Here is a 26,417-nt window from a genome sequence, read left to right as displayed (position 1 = left end):
GTAAGTACATAACTTAGATGTTCTTCATCTCACATTGCTGCAGTCCTTACACTTGGGTAGTCCGCTGTCCTTGGTCGGCCCGAATATCAAAGTATAAGGCTGACGTCGGTCAAGGCGCATTTGACTGACATCAGGACGTCAGGGTACAAATGCGCATGACCGACGTCATATCCTCAGTCTTTTTTGCCGCATGGTCCGATGCAGAAGCAGCGTTGCAAGTGCCGGTTGGCGTTCTGAAATTGTTCGATTTCGGAGTTTCAGACCGAGTCAAAGTTGGCTAAGTACCCGTTGGGAATATTTTAGTTTTTCTTGCCTCAGTGGTTTACGGATGTCAGAAAAAGTGAATAATTGTATTTCTTGTGGGAAACAGATACCGCATAGAGACTACCATACTTTGTGTATTCCTTGTTTAGGGCCTGAGCACGGCCTTGTCGGGTGCCGCTGTTGTGCTAGATTCAATAAGCGCACTATTAAGAGAAGATTAGATTGTGCCAGGTTAGTCTTGGGAAGCGGTGCAATTATAAAATGCCGTCGGATGCTCCGGCCGCTTCTTCAAGAAGCGCAAGGACAAAGCAGTTAAACCTAGGCTAGAGGAACCGTCAGTACGGACGCCCGGTTCTTTGAGGTGTCGGTGGAGCGGTGGTTCCACGGAGGTTTCTTTAGAATCCCAGGAGAGACTTTGTTATTGCAGGATGGGGCCTCTCAGGCGGCAGGCCAGGCTGAGGGGGCTTCCCAGCTTACTATACCCCCCTCCTCCTGCCTAGGGTGGTTAGGCCCTCTCCTTCTGTTTCCAAGGCTTCTCCCAGGGGCAGGCCAGGTTTAGCTTCAGTTGGTGTTACCCCTAGCTCGTGAGGAACTGTGCCCAAGAAGCATATGCTTAAAATGGCAGAAGATTTGATTACTTTGATTAGGGGTTCTATGCCCCCTCCTGATAAGAGACCTAGGGTGGAGCCTGAGCTAGGGAGTTTTGAGCAGGCTTCAGATATTTCAGAGTCTTCGGCTGAAGACTTGCAGGAGTACTCTCCTTATTCTGATTCTGATGTGGATGATTCTACTCCTTCTGCTTCTCCTCCTGAGGATTTTTCTTTTTCAGAAACTCTTCATCCCATGAGGGAGCATTTTAAGTGGGAAGGTCAGGACTTCTCTGATTCCAGGAAAAGGCTTAGGGAATTTTGTTTTACCCCAGCATAGGCCTTTGGCTATACCTCCTGTTTTGGATGTAGTGGAAGATGTTTTTACAGAGGCTTCTTTTAATCCTGATTCTTTGCCTCCTGCTCCTGTTAAACCGGATAGGTATTACAGGGTGCCTGAAGCTCATAAGTATCTTTTAAGAGTCCTAGGGCAGACCCAGAAACTGTTAGCCAGGGGCCTAAAGGTGTTAAGGCTTCTGTTGTAAAGAATCCGGTTCCTGCAGACAAAGAGGCCAGGGCCTTGGATAGATGGGGAAAGAAAGTTTATACTTCTTCCACTCTTGCTATGAGGGCTTTGAATTGCCAGTTCCACATGTTGAAATACCAAAACTATCTCCTTTCACAATTGAAGTCTAAGGTTGATGCTCTGGCAGAAGGTATTGATTGTAAAGAGTTGCAAGATTTAGTACATGTTTCTGAACAGGTGGGTAAGCATTCTTTGCAATGTGGTTTTGATGCTGTACAGGCCTCTTCTAGGGTGGCTGCCACTGGGTCAGTTCTTCGCAGGCACGCCTGGCTGAGGGATCAAAATTTATCTGAACATGTTAAAACAAGGATTTTAGATGCTCCTTTACAATCTGACATGTTGTTTGGTCCTCCTGTTGAGGCAGTTTTAAAGAAAATGGAAGACAAGGCTAAGTCTATGCAGACTGTTAAAGATTTTTTGCAGGTCCAGCCTCCAAAGTTTAGTAGAAATTGGCCTACTAAGGGGTGGACGTATCCTTCTTATGATTCCCAGTCTAGGGGTAGATCTAGACGTGGTAGGGGTAGAGCTCCTTTCGTAAACTGGCCCAATGACCTACCTTTTCAGCTGCCAGAGCCTTCTCGTCTGGCAGCACCTTTGGGAGGAAGGTTGGCACTTTTCAAAGAAAATTGGAGTTTAATTACCCAAGACAGATGGGTATTGGATATCATACACCACGGTTACAGGTTTTATTTCCATACCTTGCCTCCTTTCAAAGGCATGCCAGACGTTCCTCCTCAACAAAGAATAGAGGCTCACAAGCAAGTTTCTCTGTTACTCCAAATAGGGGCCATACAGCCGGTTCCTATGCCAGAAGTGGGCCTAGGATTTTATTCTCGCCTGTTCCTAGTACCAAAGAAGGGGAACACGTGGAGACCAATTTTGGATTTATCTACCCTCAACACTTATCTGGACATTCCCAAGTTCATAATGTTGGCGTTACAGCAGCTTTTACCTCTGCTGGGCAAAGATCATTGGATGGTAACTTTGGATCTCAAGGAGGCTTACCTTCATGTTCCTATCAGACTAAGTTGCAGGAAGTATCTGCGTCTTGAGCTGGGACTTCTCACTATCAGTTCTCTGCATTGCCCTTTGGCTTATCTACTGCGCCCAGAGTGTTCACGAAAGTTCTGGCTCCAGTGATAGCTTTCTTCAGGCTAAAAGGAATACAGATCTATCCTTATTTGGACGACTGCCTGATTCTGGCTCAAGGAAGGAAGAGCTTCTTCATCATTTGGAATATGTGATAGCAGTGCTAAGATGCCTGGGGTATTCTGTGAACGAAATAAAGTCCAGTCTAGTACCCTCTCAGGACATGTGCTTTCTGGGTGTGAGACTGAATACAGCATCCCAGATGGCCTTTTTAACCCCGGACAAACAAAAGAGTCTATCCCTTTACTTCCATCAACTATCTCATCAGTCCGGGCTGACTGCAAGGACAGTCCTTCAAGCCTTAGGGTTCATGGCATCTTGTATTCTGGTGCTTCCCAATGCCAAACTGCATATGAGGAAGCTGCAATGGTATCTCAAAAACGTATGGACAAAGCACTGCCAAGATTTGGACACTGTCATTCCAATAATACCTTGCATTCAAAAGGAATTTTTGTGGTGGGCTCAGGAATGTCACCTAAACAAGGGACTCTCTGTGACCCGGCCAGAGGCGAGTCAGATTTTAACGACAGATGCCTCAGACAAAGCTTGGGGAGCTCATCTAAATGGAAAGTGGATACAAGACAAGTGGCCTGCCAGACTACAACATCTACATATCAACCTGAAGGAGATGTTAGCAGTCCAGTTTGCATTAATAGCTTTCAAGGATTTACTTCTTCCAGGGCAGGTGTTGATTCTAACAGACAACACAACTGTCATGTGGTACATCAACAAGCAAGGGGAACATTCTTATCCTCTATGCAGGCAAGCAATGATTTTGTGGGAGACTGCTCTCAGTTTACAGCTCAATCTTCAGGCAAGGTTTCTGCCAGGAGCACAGAACTCCTTAGCAGATGTGTTGAGCAGGCAATTATGGATCCCCACGAGTGGAAATTGGATCCTCATGTATTTCAGAAATTGACAGTGTCATGGGGAACTCCAGACATAGATCTGTTCGCTTCTCCACTAAACCATCAGCTGCCAAAGTTTTGCACAAAAAGGTTTCATCCCACAGCTTGGAGAGTGGATGCTCTTTCTTTCAATTGGAGCAATCTTCATGTGTATGCCTTTCCACCTCTGCCTCTCCTCCCAAAGGTACTTCTAAAGGTCAGACAGGACAAGCCAAGGATGATTTTAATAGCTCCAGATTGGCCTCGACAGCACTGGTACCCATTACTGAGAAGTCTGATACGGAAGCCTCCATGGCCTTTGCCTTCGATTCCACACCTGTTGTCACAGGAGGACAGCCATTTGCTCAATGTCAAACTTTACTCTCTTCACCTAACAGCCTGGCATATTCTGTTTTGAACCATAGAAGGTCTCAACTTCCACAACAAGTTTTGAATGTGATTTTGGAAGCTAGAAGGCCTAGTACAAGGAAAGTGTACGCAGATAAATGGAAGAGATTTTTATTTTGGAGTGCAGCAAAAGATTTTGATGTTTCTGAGCCTAATTTGAGTGTGGCTCTTCAATATCTTACTGAGTTACTGGACAAAGGTTTGTCTTTCTCTTCTATTAAGGTTCATGCTGCAGCAATTTGACTCACTATGATTGTGACCCACCATTGTTTTCTCATCCTTTGTTCAAGCAATTTCTTAGAGGGCTAAGAATATAAGACCCCCGTGAGCTCCTACTCCTGCTTGGGATCTCAATTTTGTGTTGGAGAAACTCACTCTACAACCTTTTGAGCCTGCAGCTACTTCTGAGTTGAAATATTTATCATGGAAGACTGCTTTTTTGTTGGCAATTACCTCTGCAAGAAGGGTTTCTGAGTTGCAGGCCCTTATGGCGGTTGAGCCTTTCTTAATTTTCCATAAGGATAGGGTATCTTTACGTACTAATCCTTCCTTTATGCCTAAAGTGGTTTCTAGTGTGGCTTTAAACCAGACTATTCATTTGCCTACTTTTTATGCAAATCCCCAAAATAAAGGGGAAAAGATTTTGCACACTTTAGATGTACACAGGCAGTTGCGATATTATTTGGACAGAACTAAAGGGTTCAGGCAGTCTCAGCAGTTATTTGTTTCTTTTGCTCTGAGTTCTCAGGGCAAGCCTGTGTCAAAACAAACTATTTCTAAGTGGATTGGGTTTTGCATTGCTTTCTGTTATTCCCATCATGGCAAGGAGATTCCAGCCGGGATTAGGCCTCATTCCACTAGAGCTACTGCCACTTCGACAGCTTTTTTGAGGGGGGTGGCAACCAAGGATATTTTGGAGGCAGCTACTTGGAGTTCAGTGCTTTCTCTAGGCATTATCACCTGCCACTTTACTCTAAATCCAGGGCTGGTTTTGCCACTGCTGTTTTGCAGGGCATTTTGGCAGCTCCTGCTTCCTTATAGTTTGGCCATCCTCCCATATCTCTGCTTTGGGATTCTACCCAAGTGTAAGGACTGCAGCAATGTGAGATGAAGAACATAGTACAGTTTTGTACCTACCATAAATGTAGATGTTCGAAGATCCACATTGCTGCAGTCCAATTTACCCTCCCTCCTTCCTCTCTGTAGTTAGAGGTGGTTGTGTGGGTTGAGTTGTACATATTGTGTATATAGTGTTTATTTTGTACATATAATTAGGGCAGGGTGCTTGGTTGGTTGTTTGCTGTCTTTTGGTTTTGACCTTTATTTTTAGGGTCTTCTGACATCTGGGGCAAGAAAAGACTGAGGATATGACGTCGGTCATGCGCATTTGTACCCTGACGTCCTGATGTCAGTCAAATGCGCCTTGACCGACGTCAGCCTTATACTTTGATATTCGGGCCGACCGAGGACAGCGGACTACCCAAGTGTAAGGACTGCAGCAATGTGGATCTTCGAACATCTACATTTATGGTAGGTACAAAACTGTACTTTTCCATGATGACTGGAGTCCTTTTGAACTGCCAGTAGTCTTGATCCTTTTATAGTCGCTTTTCCTAGTATCTTGGAGTATTTATTGCAGATTTTTGACTCCGGGTTTAGTTCTTCTGTTAAAGCCCATCTGACTGCCATACTGAATTTCCACCAAAATGTTAATTCTGTTTCCTTAGCTTGCCTAAGAATCTGCAAAACATTTTCTGTGAGTAATCTTCCTGCTTCAGTTTAATTTTAAATATGTAGTTCCCACTTGGTACTTGTATTTTTTCCCAGGATAAGCTTAATTTGTTTTACTTCCCTAGGGCATGCCTCTTCCACCGAGTTAAAATGTCTGTCACCTAAAGCTATATTTCTAGTATCCATTATTTCATCAAGGAGATTTCTGAGCTGCAAACTTTGAGTGGCAACACTCAGTATCTCTTCTCTCACAAAGAGTTTGTCCTTGAGAATGAATCCATACTTTGTCAAAAGCAGTCATGAAAGCCAGTGTTAAGCAATTTGTTGGCCATTCAGTGTTTCCCCTAATTAATGCTGACCGTGAAGAATATTATCTTTATTGCATAGACAACTTAGTTTGAGTAGAACAAAATTCATAAGGATGAGCTCTCGGTATTTTATCTCATTTTAAAAAATTATGTTCCATAGTTTCCAAGGCATCCTCTTTTCTTTTCCTTTCACATTGCATAAAATTTTATTAGAAATATGCGGTGGTAGTTACTTATAAAAGTAATGTTACTATTACTTTTCAGTGAAAGTAATATATTACTATTTATTACTTTTCTAAAAAGGTAATATATTTCTAGTACTAGTTACTAACTAAAGTAACACATTACTTTTACAGAACTATAGTTTATCAGTTATAATATTTATATTTACTCACACAAGTAAGCGCTTGCATGTAAGTGTATTGTTGAAGTTCTATGCACAGTGTTAAAATGATGATAAGTAGCATTTAACAATTGAAAAAGTCCAGCAGACTAGTCTTTATAGTTGTGTTGCAGTGTTTAGCATTGTCACCTCACAGTAAGAGGTTCTCCAGTTTGATTCTCTGCTGCAGTGCCATCTGTGCAGAGTCTGCATGTCCTCCACACCTCTCCACCTGGAAACATCAAAAATCTGGACAAAGTCCCATGAAACGTAGGTACAACTGGCCAAAAATTGGGATGCTGGTTAACATAAAATTTACATACATAGTCATGTAACCCAGCCCGCTCCAGTGGGATTGTGAGATACCAACATAAAGATTAAAATCAATACATAATATTAAATAATGGCAGACATTAGCATTTCAGACATGATATCCCTCAGAAAATACACAATAATGCAAAACCTGTTATTCTGCCAACTGAGTAAATTTAACATTTGTCTCTATTTTTTGGGCCTTTGTCCCACTATTATTTTTGACTCTGCCCATATTTCTTGCTCTGAGAGATTGAGAAGCATGACTGACACACACACATGCTTCCCTAATTTCTTGGACTACACAATATGGCAAGACACTGTTTTGTTGACGCATTAACATATAACATATTAACTGTAAAAATTGCAAGAAATATTGTGTAAAAATCATGTCTTGCAGTGGCAGACTATAAATCACAAGCTACATTCATGCACTTTGGGATTGGCCCAAAATAGCAAATGAAACTTGTTGTGTAAGTGTGTGCTTGAGACGGTAATAATGTCCTCCAAGATTTTGTTTCCTTTCATGAGCTGTTCACATAACTTACCGACTTAAAGTGGAAAACGTAAATCTGCATAAGCATCAAAGCAACATAAAGAGACAGTGTGTAGAAGACAGTCAAGACAATGAAGGAAAGATGACCACTAAAGCCACCCACCCCTCTTTTTTGGGATAAAGCATATGAAGGCATTGTTAAATTTTTAATCAAGTAATACTGTTGATTTTGAAAACTAAAACATTCAAGGATTTTGGCTACTAACATAAATGGACTTGTTAATAGCATTTATGCTGCACTTTTGCAACATGTTACTGTTATAAAGTAATGAAGGTCACTTTTAGTTGACCGTTGTCTTGAAACCTGCCTACATGATGCTGCATTATTTGAGTGCAGCCTGTGGGAGGACAGTAAGTACACAAAGCTCCAAGTGACCTCATTTATTTGTGCAGTTAGACTAACTTTCAGCTATAAATGCCACTTTATGTACCCAGCTTGCAGACATTAGATCACAAAGAAAAAGATCTGAAATCTTCACTGACCGGTGACCAAAGCTGCAAAAAGTAATCAACTATCTCTGTCCTATGTTTAATGCACAGCTATGTGGTTCCTATATTGTTTATTTTCTGGAAGAGATGCTTTTTTCTTGTCTCATATAGCATCATGACACAGAATTGCACCTCAAGAAAATGAGAGTCTGCCTTATTTCATACCCATCAACAACACACAACTCCCTCTGGCCAATTGACACCATTCTTGGGATCTTAGCAGCTCCCCTGGACAGTTTGCAGTTAGTAAACTCATTTCTAGTAACATGCGCTCCATGCCTCCTGCAGCTGCAAACAAATAATCAAAGAGGCGACCACTAGCAGCAATTACCGGGTCTATATTATCTTGTGGAAAGACGTGTTCAGTGAACACGTCGTCTTCGACAAGTAAACAGCGAACTCTGTAATCGTCGAATGGCCAAATCAGCGACTTTTTTTTTTCCCAGGGGAAAAAAATGCTTGGCTGTCATTGGGGATTTGCCCTTTTCCCCACTGTAGTACGATCTCAGAGTTGGTATATTTAGTTAGGTGGGTGTAGGGGCAAAGCCCCCCACTATGTAAGGTTTGAATGTTTGTTTTTTGTTTATTAGGCCAAGCGCTTTTTTCCCCATGGAAAAACGTCGCTGATTTGGCCTTTTTGCAATTAGAGTTCGCTGTCTACTTGTCTTTGAAGATGTGTTCACTGAACATGTCTTTTGATAAGCTAATGTAGACACCAATTACTGACCCCACATTTCTCATTTTCTGTAGATATCCACATTTTTACAGATTTCAAAACACTTTCCACTCCAATCTTGAATCTGACCAACAGCACAATCACTTCAAAACTTATCAAAAGGAAACTTGGCACAAAACAAATGTAAATGCACTGTGTTTACTACCCCTAGTAGTACTGGTTGCTTGCAGTGTAAGACAATACTTGCTGCAAATGTTGGCACAAGTAACAGACACATGCTGTGCACCACATGTTCTACTACTTCTGACATGATTTACAGTCCTTGCAGTCTTTCATTACTTTCAGGGTGAAATTGAACTGGTTTGGGGACCAGCTGGGCTCTCGTGGTGCCAGAACTAATGTGAGCTTTTAAGTTTCAATAAAAATAGACATTTTATTTTAAATAAAGTTTTGCTTGATGGAGTTATTCTGTTATTTAATGGATGTAACACCACGAGAACTAACCAAGAAAATTACTGACCTATTTCCAGTGCTCTGAGACTGATATACAACTACTAGCAATGTCACCACCCACAGTTTGTTTCCCGCCCAGTCTTCAAGTCTGAAAATCAGTAATTCGTGACACCCTGTTATTTTGCCCTAAATACCAAGGAATTTGGTATGGTTGAGAGGTATGATGGTCCTCCCTGTGTTTGCATGGGCTTCCTCCAGGTGGATTAGACATTCTAAATTTCCATGTGCATGCATGTGCCTTCTGAGGATGGTTGGGTGCCGGGCTGGCAACTCAACATAGTAAAACTCTACTGCTACTTGTTCTGCGAACCGATGATCTGTCATGGTGACCCCTAATGGGAGTAGCCAAAAGGAGAAGAATACTAGTCTTTTTATAGCTAGAGAGTCAAAAATAATAATTAAACCAAACCATACACAGCCAGCAGCACAAGACCTATAAAAAAACATTTTTGTATTTTCAGCAGCTAAGAATCGAAACCTGAACAGAATTGAACATAAAAAATTGTCAAAACTAAAGTTGGTTGATCATAGATCCACCTGAGGAGTCCTGCTTGGTGCAGTGGGTTGAGGTGTCTGGTATTAAACCAATCAGTGGCAAGTTCAATTCTGACTGATGGCGGTATGGAGAACCAATGTAATTTATTATACCGCAAGGTAAGGATATGATCTCTAGCAGGCTAGAGTCGTTCTAGTGTTAGGGGGTGTTATAGTGGGTAGTAACAGTTCCACAGTGCCAGGACAAGGTTGGTTGTCATTAGCTTTCACCTCTTTGCAGTACTAAAACAATAAAGTAAATTTTACTCCAGATTTGTTGTTGTCTTTTCGCTTTTCCCAGTTAGGGGTCGCCACAGTGGAACTCCGGTCCGCTAATGATTGGCAGTAGATTTTTACGTGCTGAGTTGCCGGCCCTGACTCGCAACCTTCAACGAAAGTACGCCCATTCACGCATGTCTCCACACAGAAGACGCTGTAGCTGAGAATCGAACAGGCCGTCTTATTGTGAGGCGACAACGCTACCGCAGCACCACCATCGCAGTAAATTTTACTCCAGACTAATTCATATAATCTATTATGAATGCTACTTGCTAAGAGTTGTGCCAACATTGTGCTGTAATTTTTTATCCAAACTGCCCCTTCAAAGTCTCTGTTACCTCCTAACATCTGATTACTGTTTATACTATCCATGGCCCTTTGAGGTTTCCCATCACTCTTTAGGGGGCAGTATCTTCCATGTTGAGAACCACTGGTTTAAGCAAAAGTAACTCAAAAGTAATGCATATTTAGGTTACTAGATACTAAGAAAGTAATATATTACTATTACTTCATTACTGTTTTGAAAAGTATCTAGTTATGTTGCTAGTTACTAGAAATTGTAATATATTACGTATTGTAATATATTACTCCCATCACTGGAAATATGGCAAACCACTCCCTGGATCTTCAAATGTACTTTACAGTAGAGCAGTCACCACTTCACAAACATATTTTTCAAGAATGCTTCCATGGATTACATTTTATGCCTGCTACGTGGGCATTACTGAACACTTTTGCAAGCCACTGCTGTCAGGACAGGATGTGGTTTCCACAACTAGGTATTTTTTAGGCCCCTATCATTCAGGGCATTCATTCATTTGAACCACCCAAGGGGATCAAGTTTGGGACTGTCTTGTATTGGTGATGGGGATGAAACTCCCAATGACAGATATGAGAATCGCTTACTTATTGTAATGATAGATCTTTGTTGGCAGTTTGATCTCTGTCTCAACCCTCCTTCTCCCATCATCGGCTTTGTTAGGTGAACATGAAGCATTTGAGCCTATGTGCCAGAGGTAACCTGAGCTCAAACTTTTTTTTTTTTTTTTAGCATTGACATAGTCCTGTTATTCAGCCTCCAGTGTTCATGTCCATGAAGACCTTTAACTAGGTCGTTTACTTTGGTCCCATCCCTCCTGGTTTGTGTACCATTTGAAGAGGCCATTAGGTATGCTTCAAAGTCTTCTTTCTTTCCTGGATAATTTTTTAAGAGGAAGTACTGTCTTCAACATGTCCATAGTCTTGGCCACTGCCACCTTCCTCTTAGCTTTGTAGCATTTGCTTTAGTATGGTCATCCTGGAACAACATGGATGCACTGCACTCAAAAATAAAACATCATCCACAGCATGATACTGCTGACTTTTCAGGTGGGAAAATATTTTTGCTCAGTTTTCTGGCAATGAAAGGTAAAAACGTGATCCTTGGCTCACTAGAAATATGTATGACCATTTTGCTATTTACACCCACCACTGTGGTGTCCAAACAAGGCAGTAGAGACGCTTTGTCCTTAAAATAATGGGTGTTACAAAAACAGCAAAATGATGCTTCACTGCTACATGCTCTTTTTCAAGACATGAAATAAAAGTAGCACACACATTCTGCAATCTCTCATGCCAGTTTAGATGTAGTCCTAAAATAAATTTGGGTAGCTTCCACCTGGCTGATTTCTTTGATAGAATATCTCAAGATTGTCTCAGGCTCCTTCATATTGCTTATTCGCTTTCACAGCACACTCTCTTCTTAAAACTACTGTTCAGGTATAAACTCCCCCTGCAGTGAGAGCCCAACATCTTTGATAACTAGGACAGTAGCTCTCTCCCTTCTGTACATTAGAACTAACCAGGTAATTCCTTGTTTTTACTGGCACTGTTTAAACTATCTTCTCTGACCAGTACAGAATCATACCCATCTTTAAGAACACTTTCTGTACAGCAGTATTTAAAAATTTACAGGACCTTATAACACATACCACAGTATTTACAATATTTGTACTACAGATATGAACACCTCAAATATCAACAATCGTTTTTATACTCCAATTACTGGGATGACATTCAAGGTGAAATTTCTACTGAGTCCAAATATGAAGCTATTTGGAATACCCTTAATCTAACCCCTTTCAAGAATTTGATTTATACCCAACTTATGATCAATAATAACTCCTACTATACTCCTGTGGTTCTATTAAAATTTGGGTACAACAAAAACCTAATATGTCCTTTTTGTTCCCTCTAGCATGCATATTTACTCCACATCTTTTGTAGTTGCAAAAATATATATAAATTATTGTGCTCTCTTAGAGCTCAACTGGAAAAAATGGGGAACAAGATGACATCCTTTTCCTGGCAAACCACAATCCTGAATATTATTCCTAAACTTGTAACAGGTGTTCAGAGATGCATCTTAATAACTGTGTGTGCTCTTCTCAAATACTTTATAGCTAAGAACTGGGTAAATCCCTCCGTAATCTCTTGGGAGAATTTTAAAACTGTGGCAATTAAGTATATATCTGCACATAAATTTTGCTCTAACAGTAAAAATAAAAGACTATTTCCAGAAATACTGGTGTAGTCTCTGACTTAATTCAATCAAAGTAGTTGTCATACAACAATCACTACTATTAACAGAATCTGTGAAGACCTTTGTGTTCGTACTTTTCAGTCCTGTAACAAATTAATGCTGATGATAATTTATTGTCAGTCAAACTAGTATGATATCCCTTTACACATTTGTTAAGGCATCCCAGTTGTGAATAGTGTTCTCTCACAATATACCCCCTTTTTCTTTATTGTACTCATAAATCAAATGTGCATTATTTCTTCTAACCATCACTAATTCTCCTGTTAAATATGGATAAGTTATATATTTTCTTATATCACAGTTTCTTATAAGGGGGTCTCTTCCCTACTTTCATGTTTTTGATGTAGCTACCCTAGGTGTTAAGGATTTTTATTTATTTATTTTTTTTATTGCCTTGCTATGATGGAATATGTCCGCTTGTTACATGGTTGCAATCCTTTTGTATAGCAAGACCGATAATTGCACATAATGTTTTATATTGTGTTTTGATATGTTTGTTTTTTTCTGTTATAAATCTTGTAAAACTAATAAAAATTATATTTGAAAAAGAAGTAAAAGAATCCTCTTCACGGTAAGGTTTTTTTTTTTGTACTAATGAAAATTGTTTGTACATTGCCTTTATCAAGCCTACTTTTTTAAAAAAAATACAGCAATGGGGTAAGCAGACTGTTTTATAAAAGCAAAACATTTTAGGATCATGTTGTGAAATTATACTGATCGTTTCTTGTAGGTGTGGGCCATCATTGCTCATTTTCTACAGTGCTCCATGGGGATGATTTTACTTAATTGTCTGTAGATTTTTTATCTGTACTTCTACCTTTAAGGCTCTTTCAGGTAAGTGCATTACTTTTTTAAGCAGCCCCTATTAATTCTTATTCCACATTGTAAAGACTACACGTTTTGTTTACAGATCACTTCAGCTTATAGTATTTTGTACATCAAAGTTCGCAGCTGCTGAAGAGAGTCAATTGGAAAAAAGATTAGAGTTGAATAATTTTGATTTGCAGTTTAGCTTGCATAATAATAGTACTGTATGTTGCAGTGATCAACTCCATTTCTTAAATGGAGAGTTTTCTGTTTCTTGTTTTTTCTGCCTTGCACACACACTGGCTGATGATGGATTTATTTATTTTTCTACTGTTTACAGAAGAAAATGCCACTAAAATGGAACCTGATTCAACCCAGAGGTAAGTCTGGCATGTGAACTCATTAAAACATTTTAATACTCTGTGGACTGTAAAAATGCTATTTATTTCTGTGCATTATGAGACTGAATCTACATCGGAGACTGGAAATTTTGTTTATTCATCTATTTACTAGTTATGCCCACCAGATACAAGTATCTGTTTTGAGGGGCGATTACAGTACACTAGTCTAACTCAACTCGTATACTGTACATGCAGAAGATGGGAGAAATGAGCCAGGAAACTGATGGCTGAAATTCATTAGCAACTCGTAACTGTACTGTCAGACTTAATTGTGCAGTTTATGGTGACCTGCATGTACTCTTAGTTGTAGTCAATGTATGAATCATGACCATGATTTGCTTTCTGTAGTATGTGTCTTGCCAGAGGGGATAATCAGATGGTATACTCAAATTCATGATAACTTTTCCAGTAGAAGTAGTAGGTGTAATCCGATAGACATGAGTCTGTTGACTTTTAAGATATGGCCTCAAGCAATAAGGACCACATGCCTCTCCAGGCATTTGTAGGTTGCTCTTCTGCAGTACAGCTCCCTAATCCAGATTTTCATTGCTGTACTTGCTCACTGTTGTGTCCTTCTATCAGCACAAGATGCTAGAGTGTTTTAGCTTTTTATTTTTTCTTTGTTAGCATCCTTTTTTCTAAGGTCGTGAGAAGTTGTTTTTTATAAGAATAAGGTATATCGTATCAACATTAATCATTATATATGTTCTGCAATCCTCATGCATAGTCCACTCTTAATCTAAACACTGGACTGCTTTTCATTCTATATTTTAAACAGCGTGTGTTTGGAACACCAAGTGAAATTCTTGTTGTGCTTCGTTATTTTTATGATCATTCAATGAAAATAAGTTTTCTCCAGTAGACTAATATTGCCCCTTGTTTTTACCCCACAGCCTTTTAACAATAGATGTATTGCAACTACATAAAACACTGTCATGCTTCACCAAATATAGCTTTTCTTCATGCTGGGAGATCAGTGAAGATTACTTATCTGATGGTTGTGGAGAGCTGCTTGCACAGCATTATTTTATACATTTAGTTCAGAGAAACCACTTTGGAAGTCACTTTTGACCTTCTGAACAGTGAATCATGTATGCAGTAAGCAAAGCAGAAGTAGCCTTGGATACTTTTGGGTAGACATTAATTCAGCAGACACCTGCATTTCACTGCCTTTTGTGGTTTAGCTGTGTTAGCTCCATATAACATTTTTAGCATTAGTATTCAAGAATTTCCTGAAACATGTAATACATGCGGTTAAGAACATACACACTCATTTTGTACAAAGGAACAATATTGTGTGTCCTTTCACTCAAGATGGAGTAAAACATCCATTCTCTACTTTGGTCTATAAACCATTCTAGATGGTTTATCCTTATCACCAGAAGGCGAAGAAGGTACGGAATGTGGTCTCTCTGTCTTAGGAGGGGTGAGCCCTTCGCAGAAAGAGCCTCTGAAAAAGGAGTCTTAAGGAGGCCCTTCAGGATTAATTTATTCCTGTGTTCATTTAGAGTTTGTTTGCGTCTTTCGGCTTTTCCCGGTTAGGGGTCGCCACAGCGGAACTCCGGCCCGCTAATGATTGGCAGTTGATTTTTACATATCGAGTTACCAGCCCTGACGCACAACCTTCAACGAAGATACGCCCATTCATGCATGTCTCCACACACAAGACGCGCTAGCTGAGAATCAAACCGGACAGCGTCTTACTGTGAGGTGACAACGCTAGCGCAGCACCACCACTGCGGGTTTTCCTGTGTTCGTTTAGAGTATGGGCGCTAAATCCCTGGCAGATAGAGCAAGGTGGTTGCACAGAGAGATGAGGAACTCCCAAACAATACACACAATCCTCAGGAGAGTCGCTGTTTGGCATTTTCTGGTTACAGTTCAGGCATTGTTTAAACCCTGAAGTCCCCCTTGTTCAGACATAGTGAACACTCACAAACAAGTCACTAAAAGAGTGGTGGGTAGAAAGATGATTTTTTTTTTTTTTTTCAGGAAGAGAAGTAAAGGTAAGAAAGAAGAAATGCCAGCAATGGTATTTAAAGATTACCACAACGGGTAGGGAGAAAGGCCATACCAACAATGGTGCTAAGGTTACCAAAAGGTAATTTGAAGGAAAAAAGGAATTAGACTCTCAAAAGAAAGGGTGAAAGACTAGCGAACAGATAGTGTTATCGCCTCACAGCAAGAGGTTCTCTGGTTTGATCCTCAGCTGGGGTGCCTTCTGTGCGGAGTCTGCATGTCCTCCCTTTGGTCGCGTGGGTTTCCACCCACATCCCAAAGGCATGCTGTAGGTGGATTGCACACACTAAATTGGCCCTAGGCGTGTGTGTGTGTGTGTGTGTGTGTGTGTGTGTGTGTGTGTGTGTGTGTGTGTGTGTGTGTGTGTGCGCGCGCCTTCCTTGTAAGGTTGGGCACCGGGCTTGCAACTCGACACCATAAAAACTCCACTGCCAATCATGAGTAGACGGGTGATCCGCTGTGGTGACCCCTAACCGGGAAAAGCGGAAAGAAGAAGAGATAAGTGAAAAACTAGCAAGAAATTCTTATCCAAGCTTTATCAGATAGCAAAAAATGTAAAACTTAGCTGAGAGCTGGCTTGAACGTGGCTTTACGGCTACGAGCCAAACTCGATGTGAGGTAACAGGGAGAAGGGTACTGTGGGTAAAAGCTTAGCTTGAGAGTTTTTGGCTGACGCGAGCTTGGTATAAGGCCGACTAAGTTCCGAGGACAGAACTGACAACCCATCAGTGATGAATGAACGAAGATCAACAACATCAGATGGAATGTTGTGGTAAGACAAGACGTAACTTCTTTTTCTGTATTTTACACAAAGTTAACCTAGGCAATTGCCATCTATTTTGAGCATCTGTTATTTGTTTTGACTTGCTTGTTGTTCCATGGTTATGGTGTATACTCTTCCCACCTTGATGCATCCCTGGTGAATTGCACCTTGAGCTCTGGCTGGTTTTCAAGTCCTAGACCCCTCACACACATGTTTTTGGGATTATATTTTGCTTAAATTGTACGCTTGTCAACCAAATTGCTTTGTAATATATTTGTTTAATAAAGCAAAATCTGTTTCTCAGATAACCTTCTGAAATGTTGGGATCCATTACAGTGTGTCCTGTAATGCGGAGAGTAAATGGCTGAAATATGGACTTGTATATTCTAAGTCCAAGATGACCATTTCCCTGAATATTCCCTTTTCTCTATGGTATAGCTCTCTGAGTTGGTATAGTAATTTCGGGGTGCCTCCCCCCACCCACATCAGGGATGCAGGAGGGCTTTCCTTCTACAGAAAAAAAGAAGTTTAAAGAATAGTGATGATCAATATTTGCTCTTATGCATTTTCATTTTTTCTTCAATGAGTTGGAACTTAACATTTAGATTGCCAACATTTCAATAGGATACCATCTTTACAGCATGCCTAATCTGTAGCTTGCTATAGATCCCCCACCATGCCCCAGGATTCCCACTCCTCTTTTCTTGATATACTGGAAAATATTAGGGTTCAACCAAACACCCTAATAATGGGTGATTTCAACTACCCCACCATTAACTGGGAAAACTACTAGAGTACCAACTCCTTTGCCCAACGCTTTGTGGAATTCATAAATTCCAGTGCCCTGGATCAACTTATCCACACCGCCACCAGGGGCAACAATATCCTAGACCTAGTCATTACCAACATGAGTGACCGGTTTTCCACACTTGAAGTCAACTCCTCGTTGGTCAGATACGACCATAAGCTAATCACCCTAGATATCCACATCCCGCCCCCAATCCCAATTAAGGAAACCACGGTAAAAAATTTCTCCAAAGCCAGCTTCATGCTTCTTAAGACAGAAATGGTGAACTTCATGACACCCATCCAGATGAACAGTACAGTTACTACTGCTGAATCCTACACAAATGCACTCTATAAGCACTTACACGAGTGCATGGATCGCGCTATCCTCCAAAAAAAGGAAGCCAATCTGGTGGAACCCTGCCATAAACAAACTCACAACAGAAGGAAAACACTGTTGCAAAAGAGTAAAATCTCATGAGTGGAGGAGCTCCAAGGTCAGCCTCAGTAAGAAGCTAAGATCCCTTATAAGGTCCTTCAAAGCTAGCTACGAAAAGAAAATCGCCACTAATTCTAGAGACAACCACAAAGCATTCTATAGCTATGTCAAGAATCTCAATGGCAACACCCAGATCTGCTCCGAGTTACAGCACAACGGCACGAAAATTACAGAACTAACTGATATTGCCAACATCCTGGCAGATAGGTTCAGCTAACTTTACCCCCCTGTCACCCCCTAAAGGGCCCATATCTATACAGGAAGAATGCAGAGTCCCTATAATCACAACTACGCAGGTAAAAGCTGCACTCTCTAAAGCCAAAAACACAGCATCCATGGGACCCGAAACATCTCAGGCCGAGTTTTACACAAACTTCAAATGAACTGGCTCCTCACCTAAGCACCATGTTCAGTCATAGCCTCATATCAGGCTTTGTGCCCACTGAATGGCGCACAGCAACAGTTATCCCACTCCACAAAGGGGAAGCCACCACTGATCCTGGGAACTATCTCCCTATTAGCCTGACGAGCCTGGTCTGTAAGGCCATGGAACGTATCATCATGGAACTCATAAACAAAGACATTGGTAACCTCCAAACTGTGGACCCCACCCAATTCGGGTTTGTGAAAGGCAGATCATGCCTCCTGAACCTGATCGACTTTGAGGCAGTCACCATAGCCGTATACAAGGGTAAGGTGGTTTACACAGACTCTCTTGACCTCGCCAAGGCTTTCAACACCATCCCCCTTTCTGGAATTATAGATAAACTTGCTAAACTAGGTATAAATCCCTATGTCACAAGATAGGTTGCCAACAGGCTCACTGACAGAACCCACACTGTAAAAGTTGCAGACTCCAAATCTGATTTCAAACCAGTGACAAGTGGAGTACCACAGGGTTCAGTCCTGGGACCTCTCCTGTTTGGCATCTACTTCTCTGAAGTACAGGCTAACACAGAAGGCCTTTGGCTAATGAAGTTCACAGATGACTGCAAACTAGGAGCCATAGTCGAGTCCCCAAATGATGTGGACATCCTACAGAAGGGCCTCACTGAGACAGATGCCTGGTGTCAGAGCCATGGCCTCAAGCTCAATGCCAAAAAGTGTCACCCCCTTTAGTTAAAACTCTGTACCCATGAACTAGCACATAGGCGGCGGTCTACTTAACGCTGAATGTGTGATAGAGACCTTGGGACCCAAGTCGACAATAGTCTTTCCTTTGATAATCACATCTCCACAGTAGTCAGAAAAGCCTTCTATGTGGCACACCTCATCACAAAAGGGTTCTCATCCAGGAAAAGAAGAGGTCATTGTTCTACTCTACTTGACACTCATTAGACCCATTATAGAGTACAATGCCCCTTTTGGAATGAACCTCACAAGACATCTGCAGCAGCTGGAAAGACCACAGAAGTACCTTACAAAGAGGATTACTGGCCTCAAACAGATGCCCTACACTGACCATCTCACACTCCAGCTTTACTCCGTAGCATGTCGCCTACTCCAAGGTGATATCTGCCTAACATGTAAAGCTATGTCAAACCCAGAGCTGTTGGACATGCTGCACTTAGAGTCCCCAATCCCTCCGAGCTACACGCTGTAGAGACCTAAGCCTTGTTACCACAATAAACAGGACATGCTGCAGGGATTGATTCCTTTCCCAGAGACTTCCCATAGTCTGGAGCAAGCTACCCATCTGTGTCGAGCAAAGTTCCTCATCATCACTCTTCCAAAAAAAATCTTGATGAGTGGATGGGAAATGGGAAATACACCCCGGAGATCACCTCTGTGGCTCTGCTCGACAGGGGCACAGAAAAATAACTTTCTTGGGTGGCATAAGCCAGAGAACCTTGTTGGCTAGGCTTACGTAGGCCGATAGCCTAGTACCTACCTATGAATAATAAGTCTCTGTCTGGGATTAGGTAATATATTTATGTAAGATATTTTCCAGTATGCCACATATAAAGTAGGTTGAAATTATAAAAGATGCTGGATTAATGCATTTTGTAAAGCTTGTTTGTACAATACAAGAAGAGAGAAAAATATTAACTACAAAGATTTTAAGAGATGTACATATTTTAAAAACAGACCCAAGCAGATTATAATTATGGTAGCAGATGCATCACAGTAGTAGTGGAAGGAATAAATATTAAGAAGCAGGGCAAAACTTGCATTTTATGCTCTATGCTACTAAAAATCAGAGCATGATCTGATTTACACTCTAAGTAACAGTGTCAATAATGATAACCAACCACCAGTAAATAATGCAAATAATTATAACAGGAATGATGAAAATAACAATGCTAATACCATCCCTTTAGGCACGCCTCCCTTGCACAGATCCGAGAGAATACAAAACAGAAACTGACAGAACAACCAATGGCACTCTGGAGCAATGGCAACAGCCACACTGAGGAACCAATATAATCAATTCATGGTTGTACAAATGATTTCGAACATGCATAGAAGCCGGTTCATTGTTACATCAGGAATTCATTTTTTTTTTTTTTTTTACCGCATGGGGTGTGAGTATATGGAGATTTTGTTTGTCTTTTCGGCTTTTCCCAGTTAGGGGTCGCCACAGCGGAACTCCGGTCCACTGATGATTGGCAGTTGACTTTTATGGTGCCGAGTTGCCAGCCCCGACGCCCAACCTTCATCAAAGGCACGTCCATTCACGCATGTCTTTTGGAGGCCACTCGACCGCAGGGAGGACATGCAGACTCCACACAGAAGGCAATCCAGCCGAGAATCGAACAGGAGAACCTCTTGCTGTGAGGCAACAACAGATTGTAATGAAATATAATGCCAAAGTAAGTGAGAAATTCCCAGCAGAGTTTGATGTTCTGGACAATTTGATAACTACTCATTTTCACTGTAACTCATGTAAATTGGATCATGCTTGGATTTTTAGTAGCAAAGACCATAAAATGCAAGTTTTGCAGAACACTAAGAAGAAAAAGTTGGAAAGGGACAGATAAGCGTATGAGGGCAAGCAGGCCTATCCACCCTCAGGGGCACGAAGAATTGTAATCATTCTGACACCTCTATAAATAATGTGAATAATGATAACCAACCACCACTAAATTAATAATTACAACATGAACGATAAAAATGACAATGCTAATACCATCCCTTAAGGCACACCTTCCTTCCACAGATCCGAGAGAATACTGAACAGAAACAGAACCAATGGCAATACCCACAATGGGAGGAGCCAATACAATTAACAGTCACAGGCACAACCCCGATAAAACAATAAATACCAACAAGACCAGAATTGGAGGAGGAGATAATACATGAAGAAATCCCTAATATACGAAATGAACAGGAAGGAGTGAAAGCAGTGGAGATTTTAATGAGTAATAAAGGAGATTTCAAGGTATTTAATTTATTCAAGCCTGGCACTCAGAACAGATTTTGTGGATTTCCTGGCAAAAGGTTGATGTTCATCGTGTTTCACTGTTGCAGTCCTTACAAAATGGGTTATCCGGCTCCCAGTAGCCCAAAGTCAGCCAGAATACCAAAGTCCTTGGTATATGACGTTGGCTGTCTTCGGTCATCAGCCTGACGTCCGGTACAAAGGAAGGCAGCCGATGCCATTTCCTCAGTCTTTTTTGCCGCGGAGCCCAAAGCAGAAGCAATTTGCATGAGTGCTGGCTGGCCGATTACTTTCTTTTTGTATTCCGACTGCAAAGTTGAAGACATCCTCAGATAAGTACCCCATTGGGGACCCCCTTTTCTTGCTTTAACGAATGTCAGAGAAAGTTAATAACTGTCTTTCCTGTGGAAAACAGATTCCGCACTATGATTTTCACTCTTACTGTATCACTTGTTTGGACCTTGAGCACGGCGTCCCTAATTGTGATCTCTGTGCTTCTTTCAACCCGCGTACCATATGCCATAGAGCTAGGATCTTATTTAAGCATTTTGGAATTTGGCCTAAGTTCATAGATATGGTGTTGTCAGATCTCCCGACTTCAGATGTTCCTAAGAAACGCAAGGATAAAGACCGCGACAGGCTTGGGGTCAAATTTAGCCGACAACGTTCCTGTTAAGTTGGTTGTCAGCCCAGCAGTAGTCAGTGAGGCTCTTTCACTGCCCCTGCAGTCCACGGATGTTCGGCAGCAGGCCTCTACTGAGACCTTTTCTGAGTCCTCCATACCACAGGCTTCCACTTGGTCTTCTGACCCTCTGCCAGTCGCCGCCTCTGATTGGTCCGGAGCCGCTAAGCATGCACCGGCTTCTGAGGCCTCTTTTCTCTGCCCAGAGAACAGATCCGGATCGATTACCTTGGTTCAGACTCCTGCGCTGTCTAGGCCTCCTGAGTCCCTCCGGCATTCTAGCAGGCCTTCCAGTTGCAAATTTACTCAAAAGCAGGTGCCGGTCTCCCCTCAAATGCCTCGGTCTCAGATGATTAAAATGGCTAGTGATCACTTGACCCCTTATCAGGGGCTCTCAGCCACCTCCTCCTAAGAGGGCTAGGGAATTGTCCCCAGAAGTTTTGTCTGCCTCAGACTCTGAGGTTTCCAGCACCTCTGCTGATGAAGAGGGAAACTTTCAACTTTTTTCGTGTTTTGAGGATTCTGATGCAGAAGGCTCTATCCCTTCTGCCTCCCCTCCAGAAGATTTTTCTTTTGGAGATACTCTGAATACTCTTAGGGAGAATTTCAAATGGGAAAGTCAGGACTACCCTCAGTCTAAGAAAAGGATTAGGGAGTTCTTGGATTTGCCACAGCATAAGCCTTTGCTATCCCTCCGGTTTTGGAAGTTTTTGATGTTTTCATGGAGAATTCTTTGACTCTTAATTTTGTTCCTCCTGCTCCCAGAAAACCTGACAGGTATTCTAGAGTTCCTGATTCTCATCCGTTCCTTTTCAAGAATCCTACTGCTGATACAGAGATTATTTCTCAGGTCCCTAAAGGTGTTAAAGCCACTATTGCTAAAAATCCTGTTCCCGCTGACAGGGAATCTAAGGCTTTGGATAGATGGGGTAAAAAGGTTTATACTTCCTCCACACTTGCGATTAGGTCAGTTAATTGTCTTTTTCATATTCTTAATTATCAGCAGCATACTTTGGAGGCTATTAAGGCTAAAATTGCTGGTGTTCCTTCCCTGATGGAGAGTAAGGACATGTAAGCTTTATTGAATTCTGCCACTCTTGTCACTAAACCTTCTCTACATTGTTGTTTTGACACTTTGGAGGCTTCTTGCAGGGCAGCAGCCACTGGTTCTGTTCTTGGAAGACATGCTTGGCTCAAGGAGCAGCCCCTTTCTGAACCTGTCAAATCTAAATTACTGGTTGTGCCTTTGCACAAGGACAATCTTTTTGATAACAAAGCAGATGATGTGTTGAAAAAAAAGTTGGAGGCTAAGGCCAAATCTATGCAAACTGTTAAGGACTTTCTGCGAGTTCAGGCTTCTCACTTTAGTAGACATTACCCTTGTAAGAATTGGACTTTTCCTGATCCAAGCAAACAGGGTCGCACTAGGCCTAGGTGTTACAGGTCTTCTAGGGGACAGACTTCCACCCCTAAAAAGGCTAAGCACTGGCAGGCTTCCTCTTCAGAATCGGGGAGTTCTAAGCAAACCTCCCAAAGCAAGCATTCCCAATGACTCTGGCCTTCCCCTGCCTGCCTCCGTGGGCCCAGGATTTCCTGTGGGGGAAAGGTTAGCCAGTTTTGCAGATGTCTGGTCCACCATCACAGACTATAAATGGGTGCTCAAAATAGTATTCAAGGCTAAAAGTTCTCCTTTCACACCTTCCTTGTCCACCAAGGATATCCAGATATCCTCCCACATCAAAGGGCAGAAGCAGAAAAACAAGTTTCTTCTTTGCTAAAGGTGGGAGCAATAGAGCCAGTTCCTGCAGTACAGATAGGCTAGGGTTCTACTCAAGACTTTTCCTGGTTCCCAGGCTTGCTTAATGGTGGACTTTTCTTTTCTTCCATCAAGATTCATGCTTTGGCTATTTCTGCTCATTGTTCTTTGAACGACCCATTTTCTCTCATCCCTTGATGAAACAGTTCCTCAGGGGAGCTAGCAATTTAAAGTCTCCAGAAGGGCACCTACTCCTGCTTGAGATCTTAATTTTGTACTTGAGAAACTTACTCTGCCTCCTTTTGAACCAGCTGCCTCAGCATATTTAAAGTTTCTCTCCTGGAAAACTGCCTTTCTCTTGGCTATTACTTCAGCTAGAAGAGTTTCTGAGCTGCAGGCCTTAATGGCAGTAGAGCCTTTTATTATCTTCCATGTGGATAGTGTTTCTCTTCAAACTAATCCCTTCTTTATGCCTAAGGTGGTTTCTAGCCTGACTCTTAACCAGTCTATCCACCTGCCTACCACCTTTCCTAATTCTCAGAATAAAGGTGAAAGGTTACTACACTCCCTGGATGTGCTTAGACAGCTTAGATTTTACCTGGACAGGACTAAACCTTTTCGAAAGTCAGATAAGTTGTTGGTCAGTTTTGCTCCTGGTGCTCAGTACAAAGCTATTTCTAAGCAGACCATTTCTAAATGGATTGCTCATTGTATTCACTTTTGTTACTTGCAGCATGGCAAGGTTCCTCCACAGAGTATTAGGACCCATTCTACTAGAGCAACTTCCACCTCAGCAGCTGTTTTAAGAGGTGGACCTACTAGGGACATCCTGGAAGCAGCTACCTGGACTTGTGTCCACACTTTCACAAAGCATTACAATTTACCCTTGTTTTCTAAGTCCAGGTCTGGTTTTGCCACTGCAGTGTTGCAGGGCATTCTTACCAACCCTTAAACAGTGGTTGTTCCTCCTCCCTTTTGTTTTTTCTTTCCTGGGCTTTGGGAATCGACCCATTTTGTAAGGACTGCAACAGTGAAACACTATGAACATAGTACAGTTGTGTACACTTATAAATGTAGATGTTCAAATGTATTCACTGTTGCAGTCCTGCCCCCCCCCCCCCTTCCATCCCCCTTTTTTCCTAGGGCACAGACTGAATTTTTCTTTTCTTGGTCTAGCCTTTTTGGGGGCTCCTGACAGTTAAGGCAAGACAAACTGAGGAAATGGCGTCTGCTGCCTTCCTTTGTACCTGACGTCAGGCTGACACCCAAAGGCAGCTGACGTCCTATACCAAGGACTTGGGTGTTCTTGCCGACTGTGGGCTACCGTGAGCTGGATAACCTATTTTGTAAGGACTGCAACAGTGAATGCACTTTTAACATCTACATTTATGATAAGTGTACACAACTTTACTTTCATTCATCCCAAGCAAGGGAGCCAACTTAATGGAATGTGTCATGGATTTGGAATTATTTTTGAGGAAACTTAAATTGTCTTTATTGTTTAATGAAGTGCCTGAGGTATTTAATTCATTCATGGTGGCAAATACATTTAGTCCACCATTGCATCCCCAGTTGGCGTTCTATGAAAACATTTTTGAAATGGATTTAAAGAATTATTTTCAACAGAAATACCAGTTTAAAGAAAATAATCTGATGGGGGACTTGTTAAAATTTTTAAGAGTCAAAATATATGAATCACTCCACCTGATAAAGGAGGAGATTTGATAATTATGGACATGGTGGATTATAATAGAAAGTGATGGAGATCTTGAGGGGACCAGCATATACGCAATACAGTTTGTAGCAGTTGAATGGGGCTTATAGGCAAATCCAGATCCAAATGAAAGATCTTCTATTGATAACAGGACTTCATTGGAATAGGAAGGCTCTGAATCAAGATAAAGTTAATTATATACAAAGAAATGTTAGAAATGATCATTAAAAATAACTATATTTGGTTTGATGGGTATTCTATCTTACAAAAAGGAGGAGTGGCTATGGGGTCACCAGTGGGATCCATATTCTCCAATATAGTGATGTTGGAATGGGAGGGGAAGTACTTGATGGGGAGCCCATATGAAGTAATGTCAAGTTCTATCAGAGATATTTGAAAGACATTTTTATAGTCTGGAAAGGAACGGAGATGGAAATTCGGGAATTTATTTACTATATTAACCAGACAATTAACTTTTTGTCCTTTACTGGTGAACACAGTGGCTCGACCATCACTTTTCTGGATGCACTTTTGATAAAAGATGTCACCATTCATCACTGTAAATCAGACGTTTTCGTAATTCCACCTACTGCAATACTTCATTACATTTTGCTAGTTGCCATCCTTACCCTCAGAAAAAATTGGTTGTGAAAGGGCAATTAGTTCATGCAGCTCGTATGATGCCATTGGATCAACACTTTGGAGAAAAATGTGACTTGAAACAAATGTTTAACGGAGAATATCCTGTAAGTTAATTGAGGAAATGATACAGGAGGTTATGAGTAAAAGATAAAGGGGACATTTTTTGCCACCACTAAATCCCACTGTAGAGCCACAGGAGATATTGTTAATGTCCGTTCCTTTTCTACCTCCCTTGTCCTGACATTTAGCTTGGATAGTGGGTACATTAGGACCATGATTAACAAAACATGCTCCTTCTTGAAAGAAGATAGAATACTCTGAGACAAGATTAGCACATCACATGTAGTGGTATTCCGGTAAGGCCCCACATTGAAAAATATTTTTGAAGGAGTTAAATACTCCAGGAGGTGGAACCCAGGAATCTTGCGATGTGATAGATGTTCCTACTGTAAATTTGATTCCCTGTGAGAATCAATCAGAAATAAGAACTTCAAGGTCTTTGAGAAGGATGGATTGTGAGACTAAATTTGTGGTTTATGTGGCATTGTGCCAAGTATGTGAATGTTTTCATATAGGGAAAAATGAAAGGAAATTTCGTGAAAGAATAAAGTAACATGTATATGAAATATAAAAAAATGTAAGGACACTAACGCCCTTTATAAACTTACTGCTGATTAGCCCCTAGTCACAGTTTTAAATTTACGATCTTGGAACATATTCACGT

General features: G+C 41.4%; 1 protein-coding gene and 1 long non-coding RNA gene across 6 annotated transcripts in view; both read left to right on the top strand.

The window, feature by feature from the left end:
- Positions 1 to 26,417, top strand: part of CARMIL1 (capping protein regulator and myosin 1 linker 1) — a 4,434,936-nt gene that overhangs the window by 563,053 nt on the left and 3,845,466 nt on the right. The window lies entirely within an intron of this gene.
- LOC122798271 overlaps positions 13,381 to 26,417 on the top strand; it is a 220,745-nt gene continuing 207,708 nt past the window's right edge. The window contains exon 1 of the long non-coding RNA XR_006364235.1: positions 13,381 to 13,429. This is a non-coding gene — a long non-coding RNA (uncharacterized LOC122798271). The remainder of the gene's footprint in view (positions 13,430 to 26,417) is intronic.

Source organism: Protopterus annectens, chromosome 3.part1 (assembly GCF_019279795.1).
Source record: "Protopterus annectens isolate FY-2018-M chromosome 3.part1, PAN1.0, whole genome shotgun sequence".
NCBI lineage: Eukaryota > Metazoa > Chordata > Ceratodontiformes > Protopteridae > Protopterus > Protopterus annectens.
This window is presented reverse-complemented; position numbering and strand designations above follow the sequence as displayed.